Source organism: Lepidochelys kempii, chromosome 8 (assembly GCF_965140265.1).
Source record: "Lepidochelys kempii isolate rLepKem1 chromosome 8, rLepKem1.hap2, whole genome shotgun sequence".
Lineage (NCBI taxonomy): Eukaryota > Metazoa > Chordata > Testudines > Cheloniidae > Lepidochelys > Lepidochelys kempii.
The window spans coordinates 42,260,197-42,279,698 of record NC_133263.1 but is presented as its reverse complement, the minus strand read 5'-3'; the positions used below and the strand labels follow the sequence as shown (position 1 = coordinate 42,279,698).

At 50.1% G+C, this 19,502-nt stretch overlaps 1 protein-coding gene across 1 annotated transcript in view; it reads left to right on the top strand.

Moving 5' to 3' along the window:
* The first annotated feature begins 1,541 nt into the window (after positions 1 to 1,541).
* DDR2 (discoidin domain receptor tyrosine kinase 2) overlaps positions 1,542 to 19,502 on the top strand; it is a 143,959-nt gene continuing 125,998 nt past the window's right edge. Inside the window, exon 1 of the mRNA XM_073356221.1 lies at positions 1,542 to 1,694. The gene's annotated coding sequence lies outside the window, so the exon portion shown is untranslated. The remainder of the gene's footprint in view (positions 1,695 to 19,502) is intronic.

The window sequence follows — 19,502 nt, the reverse complement described above, 5'->3', positions numbered from 1 at the left end:
TGAGATAAGTTCCATCAGACAGCAGGTGGGAGGCAGGTATCTCTCTGCTTTCCATTGCCTATTGAGTCTTACTATAGGAATTGATTAGCATTGAGTCAAATGCTATTGTGGGGATGTCAGGAGAAGAAATGTACAGGAAGAGGTGGGATGGGGGGAATGGGAGACCCTCATTACAGGTGAACAACAAAGCACTGGTCTAATATATCTAGGGGTGCAGAGAGACACATGCACATTCTTCTCCTGGGGAGACACTGCCAGCCAGTTTGGTCTTCTGAAAGGAAGTTCTGACTCTCAGCTAGCCTGGGTGCAAATCACTGGTAGGACTAAGGCGGAGCAGCACCTTGTTAGACAAGATGGCATCTCGTTACTTGAGTCTATGCTCTAGAATGTGTGCTATGCTTTGGTATGTAAACCTTTGTTTCCAATAGCTCTGCCTGTTGTCATTTGAATCTCTGGTCTTTGCTAGTAGGTATATGCTTGCTTTCTCTGGAACCCAGCCTAAGTGCTGTGGGTTGAGCACAGTGGTAATCCGAGGTAGAGCAGGTAAGCTGGGGTACACTTTTCCTTTGGGAGCAGCCAGTCTGTGAACTTCCAGTAGAGCAGGGCCTGGGAATTCCTGGGGATGCTCAGGGGTGGGGTGTGCCTATTGCTAGCCTGCAGAGGGCAGTGGAGCTCATGTGGGCTGAGAGGGGCAGGCTGGTGCCGCCACTGGCTGCTGGTGCCAGTGAGCTGACGCTGGCAGAGGCAGACAGGGCTTCCACATGTGAAGGGGAAGCAGTAGCAAGATGCCTCACAGGCCTGGGTATCCCAAGAAGCCTCCCACCCACCAAGCACTGATAGAAAACCCCACCCAATCCCCAAGCATCACCCTCTGAAGGAAGGGATTATAAAACAGGGGAGCTCCCCTCCTCCAGGGAAACATGGTCCTGCACCCCTACCAAGGCCCAGCTCTCTGTGCTAGGGAGATTTATAGGCATATCCCCTCTGCTAGCGCTGTCTCCTGGAGATGTGGAGTGCCCTGTTCTCCTCCACCAGGGGTGCACAGGGAATGGCTCCAGGCAGCATGGGAAGAGTTAAGCCCAACAGGGGGTTCTGGTTCATTCTTTCATCCCCTCGGAGCTGTGAGGCCACCCTGGAGTCCCTCTAGCCTTGTCTGTGCATCGCTGAGTGACTCCCTTGGGTTGGGGGCAGGATCCCTGCAGACCAAATTATCCCAACTGCTACTTCTGGACTTTGTGTTAAGGGGGGAGGTTTATACAGCTAGATGCAGCGCCAGCACCTGGGGGATATTAACAAGGAGCTGCCTTTAATCCTTTCTCTCCTTCACATAAAGCTCTACTACCTAAATGAACAAGCAGTAAAACACACCCTGAAACAATCTGCCTGAGTCTGTAAAGCCACTCACTGCTTTGGGATTGTTTCCTTCCTATGAATGGGTTTTGCTGTAAATTACAGCTCTGCACATATTCCCTTGGGCCAAGCGAGCCTCGTCAGAGAAGCCAGCTCTGATTGGTGTCTGGCTCCCCCAGCCCCTAATTGAAGCCAAATGTGCAAGATGTGGGATTGTGGGACGTTGGCTGGGGCCCAGGAATCCGCAGAATGCCCCGGCGCTCGGCGGCGTCTTGCATCAGCCGGCAGAAGTTCGCGCTCGGCCGGGAAAAGGAATCTGCGGCCCCACTCCGGCGCGTCTTGGGGTAAGTGCTGCGGGGCCGGGAGCCCAGCCGCCCAAGACTCCGGGCTGCCCCAGCGCGGCGGGGCGAGGGCAGAGCCCGTGAGCGGCCGGCCGGCGGGCCCCGAAGTTTTGGGGCAAGTTGCGGGAGGTCGGGACGAGCCCCCTCCAAGGGAACGTTCTGCTGGGGGAACGGGGCGCTGCGGGCCGGGCCGGCTGGGGGCGGGATCCCCGCCCCGGCTCCAGCGCGTCCCCTGCCTGCCGCGCGCGGAAACTCCCCAAGGTCCCGCCGCGCCTCTACCCCCGCCTGGAGCGCGGACAGGGCACGGCCGCCCGCGAGCCGGGCTGTGTCCCCCGGGCCTAGTGGAGGGGAGCCCAGGGTACCCGGAGCCCCTCCAGGGGGGCAGCGGGGTTGCCGAGGCTAGCGGTGAGCGGGCTGCGTGGCCCTGCCCGCTCGGTGCCGAGCCGCGGCCCCAGATGCTCCGCGCAGCGCCGGGTAACGGGGCCGCTGGAGCCCGCTCCCGCAGACGGCGAATTGTAGCCAGAACAGACTACAGCTCCCAGCATGCATCGGGCCAGCCCGCCACTGCAGACCACGGCGCCTGTGGCGCTGCTTTCCCGGGACTTGTGGTCTTCGGACCGCTCTGTCCTGTGGAAGTGTAACACTGCTGCAAAAACCCAGACCTCATTCTGGGCTACATTAGCAGGAGTGTTCTAAGCGAGACAGGGGCTGTAATTTGGCGGCTCTACTCCGGGCAGATATAGCCTCAACTGCAGTACTATGTCCAGTCCTGGGCTCCATATTTCAGGAAAGATGTGGACAAACTGGAGAGAGTCCAGAGAAGAGCGACACAAATGATTAAAGGTCTAGACAACATGACCTGTGAGGGATGACTGAAAAAATTGGGTTTGTTTCCTCTGGAGAAGAGAAGACTGAGAGGGGGCATGATAAGTTTTCAAGTATGTAAAAGTTTGTTTACAAGGCAGAGGGAGAAAAATTGTTCTTGTTAACCTCTGAGGATAGGACAAGAAGCAATGGGTTTAAATTGCAGCAAGGGTGGTTTAGGTTGGACATTAGGAAAAATTTCATAACTGTCAAAGTGGTTGAACCCTGGAATAAATTGCCTAGGGAGGTTGTGGAATTGCTGTCATGGGAGATTTTTAAGAGCAGGTTAGACAAACACCTGTCAGGGATGGTCTGTATAATACTTAGTCTTACCCTGAGTGCAAGGGACTGGATTAGATGACCTCCCTTCAAGTCCTACACTTCTACGATGAATATCTTTGGGGCTCTACAGCCCCCAGCTCTGCCGTGTCTGAGGTCTCCATAGCGTTTAACAGGGCAAGCGCCTGGTCTATGGAGGAGCTGTGCCAGTCCTCGGCATGGCCTGTGAAACATTGGCTAGCCTGTTACTGTGAGCCTTTGTCAGGGAGTCAGCCCTTGTCACTCCATACAAAGCCAGTCAGGACTCCGATAGGAGCATGCCTCCTCTGTCTGAGCATACTGTCTCCAGGGCAAGAAGCTTTGACCTTCCTGGGTCTGACCTCAGAGCATTCAGCATCCCCTTTCTCACAGAGCAGTTCCCGCATGAGTGTACCCGGGCGGGGCTCCTGGGGAAGCCAGAGGGCCCTGCAGCCCAACTCTGCTGTCAGACATGACTCCCAGCCAGCTGGCAGAACAGAAGGTACATTAGTCAGGCACACAGCACAGGACAGAACCCACCGGGACAGAAACCAGTGACCTCCAGCCAAGTCTATCTTGGGGAAGGGAAACCAGAGCCAGGGCTCTGGTCCTTCCCCTGTGCCCCAAGCCAGCTGAGAGTGACTTGCTTCCAGCTATCTGGCCCCGCCCTGCCTATTGCTCCTCCTCTGGCCTTTGTCTCGCTTCCTGGGCCAAGTGTCACCTGGTCACATCCCCCTTCTGGATTTTGGGTTATGAAAGGGCAGGTATAGCATCGGTGCAGGCAGCTGGAGCAACCCCTGCAAAAGTGTCACACCTGACATTGGTGCAATACACAGGGAAACTGAGGCACACACCGCACCCATACAAAACAGGAAGGCTCACATGCAGTGTAACAAAGGAAAATCCCCACTTCGTCACATCTCTCCCCCCTTTGAGACTGAACTGAATGGGGTCACTTTAGCCAGTCACTTTCAGGCCTCCCTCTCCGGGACAAAGAATCAGCTATAACATTTGCACTCCCCTTAACATGGACCACCTCCATCTCATAATCCTGGAAGGACAGACTCCACCTCTGGAGCTTCACATTGGCCCCGCTCATCTGGTGCAGCCATGGCAGGGTGAGTGGTCCGTGTACACAGTGATGGTCTTGAGCTTCCAATAGGCCACATGGAATCGGATTGATCCATCTTTCCTGGGGACCAGCACCACGGGAGAGGCCCCCAGGGCTGGTGGATGGCTGAATCACCCCTAAAGCCAGCATGTCTCTGACCTCTCCCTCCAGGGCCTGTGCTGTGTTCCCCATTACTCTGAATGGGGAACACCTGAGGGAAGGCCAGCTCCTATCTCCACCCAGTGGACAGCTCAGTTAGTGAGCCTAGGCCGGTTGGAAAACCGCTGTTGGTACAAATGTACAAATAGATAAGCTATTACCAGCAGGAGAGTGGGGTGGGGGGAGGTATTTTTTCATGCTTTGTGTGTATAAAAAGATCTTCTACACTTTCCACAGTATGCATCCGATGAAGTGAGCTGTAGCTCACGAAAGCTTATGCTCAAATAAATTGGTTAGTCTCTAAGGTGCCACAAGTACTCCTTTTCTTTTTGGTACAAATGCAGCGTTTCTCTGATCTCTGCCTGCTGGGCAGGGGTTAGCTGGTCAGAGTGAAACTGATTCCAGCAAGGGGCCGGCTCCGGTCTCAGGGAAAAGACCCACCGGGGCTCTTCCCCCTTCTCCCACTGGCCACACATGGCCAGTACCAGCCTCTCCCTGTCACAGTATGGCTTCATCATGTTGACTTGGTCCCCTCAGTGGCTGTGAGCCTGGTTGGGCAGTTCCACCACATCGTTCTCCTCATTCAGCTGCTTGATGACCTTGAAGGGCCCATCCCAGGCAGCTTTCAGCTTATTCTTCCTTTCCAGGATGAAAACCCTCACCTGGTCCCTGGTGCCATAGGCTGAGTGGTCATACCAGACTTTCTGCCTCCCTTGGGCCCTGGCTAGGTTCTCCCTGGCAGGACCCATGAGCTCAGTGACCTTTGCCCGGAAAGTCAGTACATACTCCACCACTGATTCTCCATTGGGGGAGGCCTTCCCCCCCACCTTCGTCCCTCACCAAGTCCAGGGCCACCTTCTGAAAAGGCTCCTCTATGACAAGGCTGCCTTATCCTTGTCCCAGGCCATTTGCACCTATGGACAAGACAGCCCTGGTTGGTAACTGTCCATCTGGGTGTGGTTGCCCACACGAAGCTGGGGTCTCTGATCCCCTTACGCTCAGCTTTGCCCCTGCTGTCCCAGTGAGGGCCGGCAGCAAGCCTGCTGCTTTGCTCACAGAATCAGAGCCAGCATGAGCATCTCCCCTGTGTGCAGCGGGGCAGGGACCATCTGTCTCATTTAGCTCCAGGGCTCTGGTTACAGACAGGCAGGTATCCTGAGCCTAGAAGCGCCTTCCTCCTGCCAGCCAGGTCATTTGCATTTTCACTGACCACTTCAGTCTCAGCCGATTGGTTTCCTGGATTCAAATCCTTGGCTGTTACAGGAGCAGGGCCTGGATCCTGACCCAAATAGTCATTCCCCAACAGGAGGTCACCGCCGATATCTTGGAGAACCCCAACTACCAGCCAGTCTGACCCCTCCTGTGTCTGCGCAGGGATCTGGGCCATAGGCAGGGCGAGGGCCTTCATCCCTGGGCCCTTCACCCAGGTCACACAGCCCCTCAGCATCTGGTGAGGCTGCACCACCCAGGGCCTGACAACAGTTTTCTCTGTCCCAGGGTCTCTCCACCCCAGAAATGTCTCCCCATTGACCACCACCTTCCACTTCCACTGGGGGGTCCAAGGGTCCTGAGCCCAGGAGAGTACATATATGCTGGGCCCAGGAGTGAGAGCCAGTCTGCCATCCTGCCTATCTGGCTACAGAGCTCTATGGCCTTGGGACCCAGGAAGGGGGCTAGACACCAAAGCCTTTCTGCAGGTCCAGCCTCTTTCCAATTGCCAACCTTCGCAAAGGCTGCGAGACGGGCATCTATATCTCCCTTCTCCTTAACCTGGGGCAGCAATTTAGGGTTGAGGTTCCCTGCAGAATTGGCACCCCGGAGTCCATCCCCAGTCACCTCTGGATAGGTCCCTCTGCCTCTCAGCTCTGCCATCTCCAGTTCCTGCTGCCTCTTTCTCCTGCTGTTCTACTTCATGCCTTCCCTGTCTCTCATGGTCCTCTGACTCCTTCAAACTCGGCTCCAATTCCATCTGTCTCAGATCCACTGACTGGGAACTTGGTGGAGACCCCCTGCTGGTCAGGGACACAGGTCTCCGGGACACCTGGCTGCTCCCAGCCTGGTTTGTGGCCCCAGATGGGTCAGGAACTGGTGCGGGCCTGCGGCTGCCTAGCTGCTCCCAGCCTCTCTCCCGCCCCAAGCTGGGTAAGGAACCGGCTCCTTAGAGCGATCCTCCTCTTCCAACTAAGCAATCAGCTGTGCCTTAGTGAGCTTTCCAATGCGCAGCTGTCTTTCTCTGCACAGCTCCACAATGTCCTTCTTAAGGAGATGGTGATAGGCCATCTCCACCCTGTTCCCAAGTGGTCACAGACACACAGGCCTGTGCTCTCTCAGCTCCCTGTGAGGAACCCCTTCAGTGTGCCAGCCCTTTTCGGGGGCCCACCTCTCAGGGTTAATCCGTAGGCTCCTCCTGGAGCCACACCTCTCGTCGCCTCCAGCACACCTGTCTCTCGCCGTCACACCCCTTTGTTTTACTGCTCCCCAGTCACTTACTGCAGGATGCTCTGTCTGTAGGGTGTAGTTTATTCCACCTTTGCCACCAGTTTTCACGGAGTCAGTGGGGTGATGCTCTGGAACTACTCCATACAAAGCCAGTCAGGACTCTGGGGGAGCATGCCTCCTCTCTCTGGGCATACTGTTTCCAGGGCAAGAAGCTTACACAGCTTTGACCTTCCTGGGTCTGACGTCGGAGCATTCAGCATCCCCTTTCTCACCATGTGCTGCCCGCAGTGAGTCCGCCCAGGTTGGGCTCCTGGGGAAGCCAGAGGGCCCTGCAGCCCAATTCTGCAGTCAGACGTGACTCCCAGCCAGCTGGCAAAAAAGCAAGACTCATATAGGCTCACATACAACATAAGAAGGGAAAATCTCCACTTGGTCACAGCCCTGTCCTGGGCACTAGTGCAGGGGAGCTGTGCGCTCTGTTCAGGGCGGGTGGGTTGTAAGGAGAAGATGGACATGAGATAACAAACCCACCTCCAACCAGCCCCTCCACTGCCAGCCTCATTGCCTTGCCAGGGTTCACAGGGGTCTGAGGAGCTGAGCCTCAGGCAGCTGGGTCCAGAGCCTCAAAGGTATCTAGGTGCCTAGCTCTCATCCATTTCAATAGGCATCAAAATACCTGTGAGGGGCTGGGCCCTGCTCTCTTGTGAGTGCTGGGGGTGCTGCATGGACACTTCCTGCTCATTTACTAACCTGAGAGCTGGATGGGATGGCATGTGGGCAAAGGAAGGGTCGGGCATGCTCCTAGACTGGATGCGTGTGCTCTCTCTAATGCCAATAAGCCCGGTCTGCATTCCCAGGGAGGCTGGGAGGCCTGCCCTTGGCCTGCAGGATGGGGGTGTTTCACTGGAGCTGTGCTTGTAGGTAGGTGAGAATTGGACCCTGTCAGGTCTGCAGACCTCTCCTGTTCAGGGCTTTTCCTTTCAGTGTGTGCTAACCAGTGCGTGTGCTAGGGCCTCTGCACACAGCCCCAGAGGGACAATGTAGGGGTGTGTGTGAGATCCAGCCACCCCAAATGTGTGCCACAAGCCAGTGGCAGTGGCTGACATATGCAGTGCTTCTCAGTCTGTGAAGCAGACCACAGCCTCCAGTGGCCATGAGTGGCAAAACCTTGTTCATGGTGTTCCCCCAACATGGGAATAATATAAATCAGTGCTGGGACCTGTTATAGGTTGGGGTTGGAGGTCACTGCCCAGGTTGCTGGGGGGCTTGTGCAAAGAGTCCTCACCTCACCTGCTCATGGGGCACAATCAGCAGGGAGATCTGGGGAGAGAGGGAGGGAGGTCCCTGTCCCAATGCCATTAGTTCAGCTGTTCCCATCTCCAACCCCCCAGCCCCCCTGCAGTTAATTCAGCCCCCCATTCCCACTCCATCCCCTTTCCCATACAGCGAAGTCAGCAGTCTCACACTGGCACCAATTTTTTGGTCTGTGGAAAAGGTGGCAACCCTAAGCAGAAGGAAGGAGGCAGCACAGCAGCAGCCGCCACCTCTGGGGGCCAGGCTACTTGTGTGGCCATGCTAGTGAAGACCCAACAATTGACGGGAGTGGGGCCTTGGGGGAAGAGGTGGAGCAGGGGTTGGGCCTTGGGGATCCAGTTACAAGCCATTAGAAAGGTGGCCACCCTATGCAGCGCTTCCTCTGTCTCTGCGCTCTGGACCCAATCTGGCCAGTAATCCAGGCTCTCCTCCCCGTAGCACCTGTGGTCAGATATTTGGCGCTCTGTGTGTGCGTGTGTTCTTTCTGCGTGCTGTGCTGACTCTGGCCAGATAGCCCGTACAGCAGGTTCCAGTCGAACTGCCCAATAAATCTACAGACTTGGTTTGTAGCGAAGGCACTTGGTCAGGTTTATTGTCTACAAAGCATGGTCCTAATGTCCTGGCTCCATGGTTACAGGTACACTCTCACGTACTCCCATTGCAATGGACTAGCTCAGTCAATGGCGGGACTTTCCATTATCCCCATGGCCAGACAAAGACACTCCTTCTGAGACTTAATTTTACATATCAATACAAACAAGTTACATATTGCCCCAACGTATCAGGATGCCACCTTCTGACGTATTTGGGTGCCACCCATTACCTTGTACCTGTAGGTTCGATCAAAACATCTCTATCCATCATGCTGTCATCCTGACCTTATCCTTAAGATGGATCAGCGTGTTTGTGTTTGGTATTGAGGTGTTCTGGTTCCACCTTTCTGGAATGTGTTTGTGTGTGTATATTCTTGTGGCTAGCACTACTTAGCAATGTGTGTTTCTGCAATATCAGCCCTGTGATTGCCAGATTCTGTGAGCAGGGTCTGCCTCTTGCTCGCAACCTGACTTTGCTTCATATTGGCTATGTTTTGACCACTACTTTAGTTCAAGCTTCTGATACAAGGGCTTATGTTTCAGGCTCTCTTCCTACTACAGTACCTTCCTTCCTGCACTGGCAGCCATCCCTTCTCCCTCCCTCCTGCTTTCCAGGCCTGCGGGAAGGGGATTCGTCTTCCCCCTCCATGAGGGCCACCAGTAGGGGGGCAGGCTGGACATTGCCCTCTGGCTCCCCCTGCTGGCTGATTCTGCTCAGCCGTTGTGCAGGCCTAGGGAGTGGGGAGTGCTGGAGTGCGGCTGCCTCTGTGCTGCCATTAAGTGGGGGCAGAAGGCAGATTGTGGGGAACATGGGGATGTGAGGTGCTAGAGATGGAGAATGAGTGGGAAAGAATCTGAGGGGAAAGGAAGGGAAATCTGGGGAGGGGTGAGTGAATGTAGCGAGTGTGTACGGGACAGGAGACATGCAGGAGTTGGGAAGAAGCAGTGAGTGGGACAGTTGACTGTCCCTCCTAGATGGGAGGGGGGATAAAGTCCCCACCGGTGGTGACCAGGGAGCCCACAGTTGTGTGTATTTAAGGCTGGATCTTGACCCTGATGTGACCCCACACACAGTGGCTGTTGGCTTCCTGACAAGTTAGACCATGAGAAGACTGGCAAAAAGCATCATGTATTTATTGTTTTGAAGTCTCATGATGTGGAGGGCCTGAGTAATGACTGGGGAATGCCGGGGGTGTGACACAGAGCCAGCCCAACTCTTGGGGCAGACAGGCCTGTTGCTGGACATTTGGCTTTCATGTGTGGCCTGGGAGCCCTGTGTGTGCCAGGTGCCCCTTTCTGAGGTGGGCAGTACCTTTCTCATAGCCAGCTACAATCTGAAGGGCTTAGTCAGAATGAACCAGCAAAGACATGATACCCATTACCCCATGCCTGGGGGTGATGAGTAGCTTAGATGACCATTACCATAGCAAATTCAATTCTTCACGTATTTATCCTGACAACACCCCAGTGCTATGAGCCCCAGTTTACAGGTGGTATAACCCTTCTGCCAGCTGGTGTCGGCAGCACTGGGGGGCTAGGTTCAAAATCTAGAAGTTCCTCTTAACATTGCAAAACAACCGGCTCGAACTCCCACCCAGAAATCTAGGAAAACTAAACCCTACCCCTGGATGCTGCTAAGAGGCAACTCCTCCTTTGTCGTGCACACTGAGTCTGGGTAGAATAAGAACTTTTATTTAAAGGGAGAGGGAACCCAGTATTAATGTGGGAAAATACCACAACAATATTCAAAAGATGCAAACCATGAGCAAACTGCCACCTCACAGTATCTTTAGCAGTGTCCTTTGCTTCAGTTTCCCACCTTGAGATGTGAAAGGGCAAATGTCCCTTTAACACCACTCCCCTGTCCCTTCCCTGCTCACAGTTGGTTGTCTGAAGTCAGTGAAGTGCCAGCTTCAGGGATGTGTTCGCAGGTGTTCCCCTCCTGCCCCTGAAGGGGGGTTGAGCAATCCCCCTTTGCGGCTGCTGCTCCCTGCTATCTCTGTCTCCTCCGCCTTTAACGGCCCTGCTGTGTTCAGAGGTTCCATTGCTTAGCCCAGAGCTTGGTGATTTCAGCTCTTAGCAATTTCACCACATAATGAGGAACCTCTGAATGCTGTGTTCTCTGCAGTGTCTTTACCTGCATCACTGTCCCCACACCAGGTAAACCCTTAAACCTGCTCCTCAGTGATTTCAACTCTAGCAAATGCTGAGCAGAACAAAGGACTCTTAACTGAGTCTCATTCACTCTGCCTTGAAATGGTAGAAAGAGAAAGTCAGACGGAATGTACAACTCTTTAACTAAGTCTATACAACCACATAAGAACCGACGTCTGGGTCTCTCTCTATCTCCCCCCCAACTTTCACTTGGATTTGGCGTCACTATCCCCTGCTTAGTGGGTGCAGTTCAAGGTAGGTAGACCCCTTCAACTAGGGTGTAAGTACAGTTCTGCTGCCCTTTACTCACACAATAAGGATAACGCTTCGTTGCTCCTGTGTCCAAGACTAAAGTGAATTTTAACCCAAAGCAACCAAAATGAATTGTTTGGCAAAGCAACTCTATCTGCTGATCACCTAGGCAAAGTAGGTGTGTCTATGCAAATACACTCTGCTTCTGAAGTCTTTCCCCATTCATCAGCAGAAGCTGGGGAGAGCTCATTCAGACCCTGCTGAGGAAATATGACGTGGACTATATGATGGAGGAGAAAATCAAAGGCAAGTCTTCCAAGTCCCAGCCAGGGCCCTAACCACTGGGCTATCTGTGCCCTCTCCTGTGTGCTTGGCAGACCATCACCCTTACTGGGAGCAAAAGAGGCATGCCAGGCACAGGCGTGGCAGTGAAGGGACAGACTCCCTTCCCTAGCATAACGACTTGGAGGACTCCCGACCCAATGGTCACTGTACCTTGGGGAGCACTCTGGAGTCTGGTGGTGTTTTTTGCTTTGCAGAGCACTGCAGTTGGTGATTGAATCCTGCCAGGATGGAGACTGGAACACACCAAGTTGGAATGACATCGTCCTGCTCCAGGCTTTTACTGGCAATGCATGCAAGGCTGTGCTGACAGACAGCAGATGTCCACGCACTGTTTGGAGTCCTGCCAGCAAAATCATCCACTTTTTCCAGCAAAGTTAAACTAGTTTCCCAAGAGACACAAGCACCTACCCATCCATTTCTACCAGCGCAATGCCTGTGTGGTTGCAAAAGTACTTGTACTGTACCAGCAGTCCTCCAACTGCCAGCCTACAATGCAATTGTCCCCACAGCAGTCACTGCTGTGGCCAAAGTTCAGAACTCGAGTGTTCAGGGTCGTAGGATGGAGAGTAGTCAGGGAAGGGGGAAGCAATGCAACAAACAGTCAACAGAGGGATTTGTTGGACTTTGCCCCCTTGCTCCCACAATTCCCCAAGAATTGGCCCTCAGATGTTAATACCTCTAAGCCTCTCCTCTTCATGTCTCACATGGGAGCTACAAGGACCCTGGAGTCTTTGCCAGTTTTCCAAGCCCCCGGGCGTTGCTGGGTTTTGCAGTGGGCCTCTGACCACCTCATCACCATTGGCCTGTCATGTGCACCATGAGGTTATGATAGATGGAAGGATTAGTTGTAGTGAGTACTGCTGCCCTCTGCTGAAGGGTGTGGGACATGCTTGAATATCAGCCATTCTTTCTGGCATGTATGGCTCCATGAAGCAATTTTTCAGTCAAGATTGGCTGCTTTTCCAACAGATCTGCTATAGAAATTATTGTGGGGCAGGTCTCTGGCCTGTGTTATCCAGTTGGTCAGACTAAACGATCACAATGGTCCCTTCTGGCCTTGGAATCAATGAATCTATTTGATATTAAAATTTGCAGTGTGTGTTAATTACATAAATTATCCAATCAGGGAGCAGAAAGAATGCGCTCTCTCTCTCTTTCTCTCTCTCTCTGTTTATTTATATACATACGGCAAAGGGCTGTCGATTAATCACGATTAACTCAAAAATAATTTGGATTAATTGCAGTTTTAATCACACTGGTAAACAATAGAATACCAATTGAAATTTATTAACTATTTTTGGATGTTTTTCTACATTTTTCAAATATCTTGATTTAAATTACAACACAGAATACAAAGTGTACAGTGCTTACTTTATATTATTATTTTTCATCACAAATGTAAAAAAACTGTAAAAATGATAAACAAAAGAAATAGTATTTTGCAGTTAACCTCATTCAAGTACTGTAGTGCAATCTCTTTATTGTGAAAGTGCAACTTACAAATGTAGATTTTTGTTTGTGTGTTACATAACTGCACTGAAAACCAAAACAACGTAAAACTTTAGAGCCTACAAGTCTACTCAATCCTACTTCTTATTCAGCCAATCACTCAGACAAACAAGTTTGTTGACATTTATGGGAGATAAAGCTGCCGGTTTCTTATATACTATGTCACCTGAAAGTGAGAACAGGAGTTTGCATGGCACTTTTGTAGCCAGTGTTGCAAGGTATTTGTGTGCCAGATACTCTAAACATTTCTATGCCCCTTCATGCTTTGGTTGTCATTCCAGAGGACATGCTTCCATGCTGAAGACTTTGTTTTAAAAAAAAAAAAAGTGTTAATTAAATTTTGACTGAACTCTCTGGGGGAGAATAGTATGTCTTCTTCTCTGTTTTACCCGCATTCTGCCATATTTTTCATATTATAGCAGTCTTGGATGATGACCCAGTACATGTTATTTGTTTTAAGAACACTTTCACAGCAGATTTGACAAAACATAAAGAAGGTACCAATGTGAGATTTCTAAAGATAGCTACAGCACTCAACCCAGGGTTTAAGAATCTGAAGTGCCTTCCAAAATCTGAGAGGGATGAGGTGTGTGTGTGTGATGGGTTGGATCACAGAAACCCCTTTGACCGTGCCACCTGATGTGCTGAGACTACCTCTGAGCCTGTTTTCACTGCCAGCTTGGGACTTCAGTGCCCTGCCTGGTTGTGCCAGACACGTTAGCCTGCCGCAAACACAGATCCAAGGCTGAACCACGTCCCCAGAAACTGCAGGCTTAACTGAAAATGGCTTAAGAAGTGCTCCTGTCTCTAGCACTCAGATACCCAAACAAATCCATTTTACTAAGTATAAAGCTTATACAGTGTAAATTCATAAATTGTTCACCCTTTATAACACTGAGAGAGAGAGAGAGATGCACTGCTATTCCTCTCCCCCCCCCCAGGTATTAATACATACTCTGGGTTAATTAATAAGTAAAAAGTTATTTTATTAAGTACAGAAAGTAGGATTTAAGTGGTTCCAAGTAATAGACAGAACAAAGTGAATTACCAAGCAAAATAAAATAAAACGTGCAAGTATAAGCTTAATACAATAAGAAAGTGATTACAGATGAAATCTCACCCTCCAAGGTGTTCCAGTAAGCTTCTTTTACAGACTAGTCTCCTTCTAGTCTGGGTCCAGCAATCACTCGCACTACTATAGTTACTGTCCTTTGTTCCAGTTTCTTTCAGGTATCCCTTGGGGGTGGAAAGGCTACCTCTTGAGCCAGCTGAAGACCAAATGGAGGGGTCTCCCAGGACTTTATATAGTTTCTCTCTTGTGGGTGGAAACCCCTCCGTCCCTCTGAGTAGAATCCCAGCTACAAGATGGAGTCTTGGAGTCACATGGACAAGTCACATGTCCATGCATGACTTCGTTCTCTACAGGAACGATCCCAGGAAAGCTCAGATGTGAATTGGCATCTATCAATGTCAATTGTTCGCCAAGTACTTCCATTTACTTGAATAACCCCTTCACACCATGTTGATCAAATCAGCTGTAGGTGCTTTCTACAGGAAACACTTTAAATACAAGCATAGAGCTAACACTCACAACTTCAGATATAAAAATGATACATGCATACGAACAGGATGAATACATGCAGTAGAACATAAACTTTGCAAAGATATGTTACATGGCATATCTAGCATAAAACATATTCCAGTTATGTCATATTTACATTCATAAGCATAATTCTATAAAGAATTATGGGGTGCAACGTCATAGTGTGGAGTATGCTTTTGGAAGTCTTAAAAGAGCATCACTCTGATGCAGAAACTACAGAATGTGAACTACCAAAAAAAAAATCGACCTTCTGCTTGGGGCATCTGACTCAGATGATGAAAGCGAGCATGCATCAGTCTGCACTGCTTTGGATCGTTAGAGAGCAGAACCCGTCATCAGCATGGATGCGTGTGCTCTGGAATGGTGGGCAAGCATGAAGGGACATATGAATCTTTAGCATATCTGGCACATAAATACCTTGCAACGCCGGCTACAAAAGTATCGTGTGAACGCCTGTTCTCCCTTTCAGGTGACATTGTAAACAAGAAGCAGGCAGCATTATCTCCTGCACATGTAAACAAACGTGTTTGTCTGAGCAAGTGGCTGAACAAGAAGTAGGACTGAGTGAACTTGTAGTGGACTAAAGTGTTTCATTGTTTTATTTTTGAATGCAGTTTTTTGTACATAATTCTACGTTTGTAAGTTCAACTTTCACAATAAAGAGATTGCACTACAGTACTTGTATAAGGTGAATTGAAAAATACGATTTCTTTTTTTACAGCACGAATATTTGTAATAAAAAATAAAGTGAGCACTGTACACTGTGTATTCTGTGTTGTAATTGAAATCAGTATATTTGGAAATGTAGAAAACATCCAAAATATTTAAATAAATGGTATTTATTATTGTTTAACAGTGCGATTAATCGTGATTAATTTTTTTAATCGTTTGACAGCCCTAATACACACACACACTCAGTCACTCACTCCCTCTCTCTCTCTCTCTCCAACAAAGAATGACTATGATTTATTTAATAATTGTAAAGTTTGCAATGTGGTGCTTGCTAATTGCATAAGTTATACAATCAGGGAACAGAAACACCACAAGACATCCAGCTAACCAGAACAATGCCAATTGCTAATTTTGAATATTTGTCATCAAATTATTGCAATCAAAGAATTGGTCACTAAAGTAGGCTAATAGGTTAGTAGAGTTTAAGGCCAGATGAGATCTGACCATCTACATAATACAGGCCAGAGACTCTCTACCAATAATTTCTATATCAAGCCCATAATGTTTGGCTGAGCTAGAGCATTTATTTTAGTCTTGATTTAAACTTCTAAGTGATGGAGAATCCATACCCCTCCCTCCAGGTACTAAGTAACTGATGAATCATTCTGAATAATGATTAGAACTGAGATTTTCATGATCTGTTCATGGACAATTCACAAACAGGTTTGGGGGGGGGGGAAGTGCAACATTCATTAAATTATCATAGAATTAATATCCTCTGCAGCTGATTTGCTGAGCCATTGGTATAGCTTGTGGATGGGTCTGGCTCATACATATTGCTGTCATACAGCATGTCAGCGTAGCCTGCAGTCAGAGCTAGAATGTACCTCTCCTAGATGGAATGCAGCATCTGTCTTAAGAGTGCACAGCACCATGCGTAGAGGACGCAGAGTGAAGGTGGGCACAGAACCCCGCTGAACCTGCAGAGTTTACTCAGGCTGGCTGAATGCCATTGCTGGAGTAACCTGTCGGCTAAGGACCCTGAGCTGGCACTCCATCTGTTGAACATAGCATGGGACAATGTGTTTTGCCCCACCACAGGGCTGCACAGCTGGGGATGATGGCTGCTCTGTGGAGCTGCCCATGCCCTGCTGCCATAAGGTGGAGGAGCTGAAGAGCAGAAGGCAGCAGTTTGTGCCTGTGTCTGGCACAGGCAGGGGTTGATGTTGCACCCTGACAATTCTCCATCTCCCTGTTGGGGTTTTCTAGCGCTCCTGTGCATGGTGGGTCAGGCCCCGCAGACCTGCTCACCCCCACTGCTGATGTGGATGGAGTCTCAGTTGCTTACCTTGCAGCTTGATGGTTCCTGCCATTCATGGAGAAGTTGGATTCTGGTGGGGAAGCAAAGTGTTACCACTAAAGCTCTTCCAAACTTTGCCCATGTGAGTCACCAGATGAGACAGGGCTCGCAGTGGACTGGACAGATGTGGGGGTGTGCCTGCTGTGCCCCAGCCCTGGCTGCCATGTGTACAAAGGAGCAGTGTGGGAGGCAGCAACCAGGCATTATGAGAACCAGTGGGCTCCAATTTATCCTGGTCTCGGTATCTCCTACACGCTCTAGGTTCCCCTGCAACCACCAGGTCAGCGTGCACATGCAGCCCTGTAGACTTTCCCTGGGCCTGTGGAATCCTGCAGCCCTCCTGACCCGAGCAGTACGTACACTACATGGTAGAGCTAGTTCACAAGTAGCTGTGTAAGCTGTGGGACGGTGTGTGTCAGACACCCTTGGTGGGCTGAGCCTCAGAGCAGGAAACCAGATATCCCCAGCAGAGCTCTGCTAGCTGGAATGGAAGCAGGTGGTGTCGAAGGTCTGAATGGTGTGGGTTTAAGTGTTCTGAATAACCCCAGGGAAAATGTATATACACGGTGTGAGGCTCGTTGAGTAATTAATTAAATTATTTTATATGGCAAAATATTGCACTGGGAGGTGAATTTGGATGTTGTGTGGATATTTGTATTTGATTAATAAGAGCTGTCCCTTTTAAGAAGAGGGTGGGGCACTTATTGTAGTGGTTGTTTGGAGGCGACTGACCGCAACAGGTGGGAGATTTGCCCAGGTGTGCAAAGAGTGGGAGATCCGGGTGGCTCAGCTACAGCAGAGTCAGAACTTCATTCAATAAACATCTCTATCGAGAATGAAGCTCGTTCTTGCAGGTGTTGCAGTGGCGCCTATGGGAGACTAGGATAGTCTAATACTTAGTCTTGCCATGAGTTGCAGGGGACTGGACTAATGAAGGCCAATACTATAACAGGGTTCAAGAAAGAACTAGATAAGTTCATGGAGGATAGGTCTATCAATGACTTTTAGCCAGGATGGGTAGGGATGGTGTCCCTAGCCTCTGTTTGCCGGAAGCCGGGAATGGGTGACAGGGGATGGATCACTTGACGATTACCTGATCTGTTCATTCCCTCTGGGGCACCTGGCATTGGATACTGTCGGAAGACAGGATACTGGGCTAGATGGACTATTTATCTCACCCAGTATGGCCGTTCTTATGATTACTCCTGGGGGAATTCTGCACCACTGCACAATGCAAAATTTTGTAGAAATTAATGTTGTATGTGCAGAATTTCCTTTCCCCACCCCCAGAAATGGGCTGTAGAGATGTTGGCCACCATTAGGGACCACTGGATCCAGCAGAGTCCAGCTCGCAAATAGAAGACAAGGGAGGGGGAGGGAACTGGAGGGTTCCCAGCCTCTGCTGTTCCCAGCACACCCTGAAGGAAGGAGGCAGCAGAATGCAGGAAGCTCTATGTAAGCCCGGGATCCAGCATCAGGCTATTTCTCCCTCTGGATCGTTGAGCTATATGGGGTAGAGGGTGTGAGTGTCAGAGTTTGGGGGGCTGCGACTGGGCTCTGTGGGAGGAGGGGGTGTGAGTGTCTGGGCCGGGGGGCTGTGGCTGGCCTCTGGAGGGGAGGGGATGTGAGTGTCTGGTCCCCCAACTGGGCTCTGTGGGGGAGGAGGCAGCGAAGCAGAAATTGGGCTGTCGTTGGGGTTTCTTTAACTCTCTACTCCTGGGGGAATTTTTGTGTGTGTCTGTGTTGTTACAGACCTATTTGCTGACAGGTATTTTGAAATAAATAACCAAAATAATTGAAACTGATGTGATTATGTAGTGTTGTTTTGACAAAATTTGCAGAATTTTGGAGAATTTTAAAATATTGTGAACTGAATTTTAATTTTTTTGTGCAGAATTCCCCCATGAATATAAGTTCTTATGACCTCTCGAGGTCCCTTCCAGTCCTATGATTCTATGCCTGCAGGTGATACTAATGAGCGTCCAAGCCTTCTGTCTGTAAGGCACCACATGGAATCCTGCCCAGCTCAGCAGAGGTTAAAAGTGGTCCCAGCTAGTGCATGTTTGGTGGTCCCTGTATAAGGTGAATTTGGTGGGTCTCAGTTCCAGCTTCTGTGTCTCAAACTCACCAGCTACTCTGCACTAACTGGCAGACTCAGCAGAGAGGCCAAGAACTGCATGGATAACGGAGACTGAACTGCCCACAACCCCTAGCGAAAGTGCCCATTGGAGCGTGAGGGCAGTGCAGTGTGTGTTGGGAGCTTGCCTTCCTGCTGCCCTGTAGATAAAGGGCTTAATTCACCAAAGCCATAATTTACTGCTATCTACAATTAAGTTGTGAACATGCAAATTAGCTCATTGAATAATTTGCATACAGTATTATGTGTGGAGCTGCAGAGAACTTGGCAGCTATGCAATGCGTCTTTCTTTAGTTTCACAGGCTGGCTGCATTGTCATTCCATGTCCCAATGGGCGGTGTATGTAGTTCTGTGAGAACTGAGCTGAACTAGTCTCTCCAGACGCAAAAACACTCCAGCTCTTTCTGCTTGTGTGGTTCAAATTAGCTCTTACATGCAATCAGTTGTTTGTTTTAATTTGGCTCTGGGCCTTTACTAGAAACACAAGAATTCCCAGCCCAAATTGCAGCCCCAAGATGTCCGAAAATTTGGCGAATGTTGAGGTAAGCACCCCAAAGCACCTGTCCAAAGCTGAGACATCACATCGTTTGCACTTCTACCATGTACTGAACTCAATTAAGTATTCCTTGGCAAGGAGACGGGGAAAGGTATGCTTCCAAAGTGTGACTTTTAGTCAGCAATTGCTTTGCTTGCACAAAGCCATTCTATATAGCGAATGACAGGGTGAGCACTGAATACACTCTCTGAATAACCCCCCCCACACACACACACACATATGAAAATAGGCCTCTGCCTGAGTTGTCAAGTCAGCTTCGGAAGCTCCAGACTCTGCGCTGCACTCTGAAGTTTTGTTTTGAAGGTATTCCCTGCTGGTGTGGGTGAAATAGAGGGATAAATTGAAAGCACAGAGTAGTAAATGAAGGATAAATAAAATCCCTTCCCAGCCATGTTGTTCCTCGTGTGCAGATTTCTAGAATATCAGTTCTGCATCAGCAGTGTTGA